Source organism: Pelodiscus sinensis, chromosome 21, assembly GCF_049634645.1.
Source record: "Pelodiscus sinensis isolate JC-2024 chromosome 21, ASM4963464v1, whole genome shotgun sequence".
NCBI lineage: Eukaryota > Metazoa > Chordata > Testudines > Trionychidae > Pelodiscus > Pelodiscus sinensis.
This window is the reverse complement of record NC_134731.1, coordinates 26,370,581-26,375,278: the sequence shown is the minus strand read 5'-3', so window position 1 is coordinate 26,375,278 and position 4,698 is coordinate 26,370,581.

Genomic DNA, 4,698 nt, shown 5'->3' with positions numbered 1-4,698 from the left:
GTTTGTTTAAAGTACAAAGTCTAATATGTAATTATTATCTAAAGTTTAATTGAACATTAACTAAATAAAAGTGTGTGTAAGTGGAAATTTGAACCATCTCACATCTCAGATGCTACAATACTACGCGTGGTTAAGCACTGGGCCTTTGGACTCAGCCTGTTTCTCTCATAGGGTATGTCTACACTACAGCACTAATTCGAACTAACTTAATTCGAATTAGTTAATTCGAACTAAGCTAATTCGAACTAGTGCATCTAGACCTAAAAACTAGTTCGAATTAGCGTTTTGCTAATTCAGACTAGCATGTCCACATTGAGTGGACCCTGAACCGAGGTTAAGGATGGCCGGAAGCAGTGCCGGCAGGGCATCAGATGAGGACTTAGAGCGTGGAGCTGCTGTCTCAGGCTAGCCGAGGGCTGTGCTTAAAGGGACTCAACCCCCACCCCGGACAGACAGTTCTCAGGGGTTCCCCGCTCGCTTGTCTAACTTGATGAGGGACAGCAAAGCAGTCCTGGCTTGGAGTGCCCTGAATGTCCACACTCGGCACATTACAGCACTTGGCCATCAGCCCGGCTGCACTTGCCGCAGGCTGCCATCCAGAGGGGAGGGGGGCAATTGGAGGGCTGCAGGAGAGCTTCCATCCCGAGGAGCCCGCAGAGCCATCCCAGTCTCCCCATCGGGGGCTCGTACCCCATTCCTCCCTCACCTCCTTCCACTTACCCCTCCCTAGCCCCCCTTCCTGATGTACAAAATAAAGGACACGTGTGTTCAAAAACAGAAACTCTCTTTATTGAACAAAACTCGGGGAGACTGGGAAAAGGAGGTGGGAGAGGGAAAGAGAGAGGGTGGGAGAGGGGAGGGCAACTAAAATGATCAGGGGTTTGAAACAGGTCCCATATGAAGAGAGGCTAAAGAGACTGGGACTTCTCAGCTTAGAAAAGAGGAGACGGAGGGGGGATATGATAGAAGTCTATAAAAGCATGAATGGTGTGGAGAGGGTGCATAAAGAAAAGTTCTTCATTAGTTCCCATAATAGAAGGACTAGAGGGCACCAAATGAAATGAATGGGTAGCAGGCTTCAAACTAATAATAGAAAGTTCTTCTTCACAAAGCAAAGAGTCAACCTGTGGAACTCCTTGCTGCAGAAGGCTGTGAAGGCTAGAACTAGAACAGAGTTTAAATAGAAGTTAGATAAAGTCATGGAGGTTGGGTCCATGAAGTGCTATTAGCCAGGGGGTAGAAATGGTGTCCCTGGCCTCTGTTTGTGGAAGGCTGGTGATGGATGGCACGAGACAAATGGCTTGGTCATTGTTTCGGTCCATCCCCTCCAGGGTTCCTAGGGTTGGCCGCTGTCGGCAGACAGGCTACCTTTGGTCTGACCCAGTACGGCCATTCTAAGCTCAGGGCTCAGGGTTGAGGGTCTCAGTGGACCACCCTGATTTTCATGCAAACCTGCTCCTGGGTGGCCAGGCTGGCAGCTATCCTGCCCTAGACGGCCACTTTCCTGTGGCAGCCCTTTAAGGGCTCCGGGGCCGGGAGGGGGGCAGACGAGTTTCCCTGGTGGTGCCCAGAGTGGCCACCAGGGCAAGCTGGGGAGGGCTAGCCTCCCACTAGTTCGAATTAAATGGCTACACAGCCCTTAATTGGAACTACTGAATTCGAACTAGGCTTAGTCCTCGTAGAATGAGGTTTCCCTAGTTCGAATTAAGCGCTCTGCTCGTTTGAATTAAGTTCGAACTAGCGGTTTGCCTGTGTAGGCCTAGCAAAGTTAATTCGAACTAACATCTGTGAGTTGGAATTAACTTTGTAGTGTAGACAGACCCCTAGAGAGACTCCCAAGTGCTCTCTCCCCGCTGTTGGAATGAGACAGGTTTTCTGCAGTAGAAAGATCTTAAATGCCAGACGTTTTCATTGGCTTTTCCAGGCGAGGCAGCGCTGCCCTGTGGCCTGCAGAACTAGTGACAGACTTAACCAGGCCCTGGGGTCCCTGGAAGGGGCGTTGCCTCACACGGACGGGGTGGGGCTGGGGCTTGCCTCCCCCACTCAGCCCTCAGTACTGCCTGGGGCTCTGGCCACTGCTGTTGCCATGGTAATGGGACAGCGCTCCAGGCCTTTTCCTAGGCACTGAGGCCTACCTTTCCGCCACCCTGGACATGAGTGAAGCCCCAGTGGGATCCTTAAACTCGGCATTCCCATGTGTGTCTGGCCTGCCCAGAGAACACCTACTGGATCAGGACTAGCACAAAATGGAGATGGGGCAGCCCGTTAGCACTTTTAGCCCAGCAGTTAGAAGCCTTCCCCCGGGATGCCGCAGACCCAAGTCTGAATCACCCTTGCACCGGAGGGTGGATTCTGAGCACTGCAGTGCTGAAGTCCCTCTTGTGAGCACCCCGCGTGGTCTCTCTTCCCCATCTACAGTTGGAGACATTGCTGCCCCACAGGCAAGGGTTAATAGCCCAAGGGTATGTCTATACCAGTGGGCTCCCAGCCTTTTTAAACACAAGATCACGTTCTGAATTTAAGTCAGTCCGGGATCTACCTCAGACCCAAATACCCTTGCCCTGCCCCCTCCCTGTCCCTCCTCCGAGGCCCACACCCTGCTCATGTTGTAGCGGTGGGGTATAGGGGCGGGGAGAAGAGCACACGCTGATATCAGCATCTCCCTTCTCTTCCTCCCCCACCCTGAACAGCAAGCAGGAGACTCCTGGGGGGCAGCCCCAAGGCAGAGAAGTGGAGCAGTTGGGAAGGGGGCAGCTGAAGAGCCGGAACTCGGTAGCCCCTGGGCTAGACCAGTGAGGATCAGCTCTCAGATTCTGATCTACTGGTTGGTGACCATTGGTCTACACTGTAACAACACATCCAGTAAGGCAGGAAACGTCTCAGAGACCAGGCTCCAGATCAACCTCAAATGGCCATAGTGCAATTCCATAGCTCCACAAGCCCGAGTCAGCTTGTTCTAGGCCTGTTGTGTTTCCTCGTGGTGTAGACCTACCCTGCTGTGACCGGCTACTACAATCAGATGGCTACTCTGCCCTGTGAGATAGCCACACAAGTGCTGCATGGGTTGGGGGCTGTTATATCAGGCAGTCTTGAACACATTCTTCTCAGTGCTGCAAAAAAGAAAGTGATGAGGCAAAGGCCTTGACTTTGGGTTCATTGACATTTCTCTATGTTTACAGGGTTGTGCTCAAACTTCGCTGCAGGGCGGGCCTCGTGATAGCGGCAATGCAATCGTGCTGGAGTGAGGCCAAAAAAACCCACCCATTGCTTTTTTGAACGTGAGTGAATGCATTGGACCGAGAGCTGACAAACCTTCAAGAAAGGTCCTGGAATTTCTAGGAATTAAAGATTGTCATGTGATGAGACTTCCAGGAATATGGTCAACCAAAATTGGCAGCCTGATGTGGAGACCCAGATGTAAACAGTGCCAGTCTCCCCCGCACCAGCATAAACCAGGCATAACTGCACTGAAATCAATGGCCCAGAACCTTTGTGAGAGCCAAAGACCACAGAGTGCAGAGCAGGAGGGGGAGACATGATGGGGAGTTTTACATTTTCCAAATCCCTGTCAGCAGGTGCGAATGTAACGCAGGCCCACGGTCTCCCAACAGGTGGACACAGTAACAGGAAGGGCTGTGGTTTGTGTGGTTTTCCTTGGCCACACTGTATTTCAGCAGGGGGGAGGGCACAAGGCATAGGACTAACCTTGCCACCTGTACACCACGAGGATGGTGCCTCTCGTGGCTGAGATTTTGGCCAATGAGGTTTGCACATGTGTGAAGTGGGCAGAGCTCTTGACAGAACTGCCAGGTCTCTGGTGAAAGGGGCGAGGCTGTGGGCTAGCCTTCCCTAGCCAGCCTTTCCATGCTGCCTGGCCGCACCGCCTGGGGCTCCGGTAGCAACGTAAAGGGAGTGGGGCTCTGGCTGCTGTTGCCAAGTCCAGGGACCGTTTATATCACCCGATTCCAGGGCAGCTGCTCCTTTTCTGCCCTGCCCTGTCAGTGTCCCTGGAAGCAGGTGTGGTATGGATGAAGGATTTGGCTGGAGAAGTGCACACTCTATCCTAGTCGTGTTCAGTTAGAGCTGCAAATGGAGAGTGGGGAGTGAACACTTAAAAACAAACAAACGCTGTGATAGTAGGTGTGAACCGGGCCAGAGACAGAACATTTGCTCTCCAACATTATTTGTACAAACCCCAGGGCTAAGCCATATCTGGCTGGGAGGGCTTAACATCATCAAGAGAGGGCTGACTCTATCTGAGGCAAAGAAATCACTCCAACCTGCCTTCAGTTATCATGGGTGCCTTCAGAACACCATCCTGTCACACTGCTAGATTTGCCATCCTGATCTCAGTCAAGAAACTAAGAGTTGGGTTGAGTCCCTCATTTAGATACCTGTTCCAAGGAGACAACGGTTCTTACAACCTTTTACAATAATACAAAAGGCAGTCAGGGAGAAAGGATATGTCTACACTACAGCAGGGAAGATCAAAGCTGCTGTTGTCGATCTTTGAGCATTCAAATTAGTGGGTCTATTGAAAACACACTAATTTGAACTAGGAGGGGCTGCTCTGGTTGATGCTGGTAGTCCTGCTTCCACAAGGAGAAAGGGAAGTCGAAGGGAGAGTGTTCTCCCTTCAACTTCCTACAGTTTGGACAGCACCAAAAATTGAGTTAAGGTACTTCAACTTCAACTACA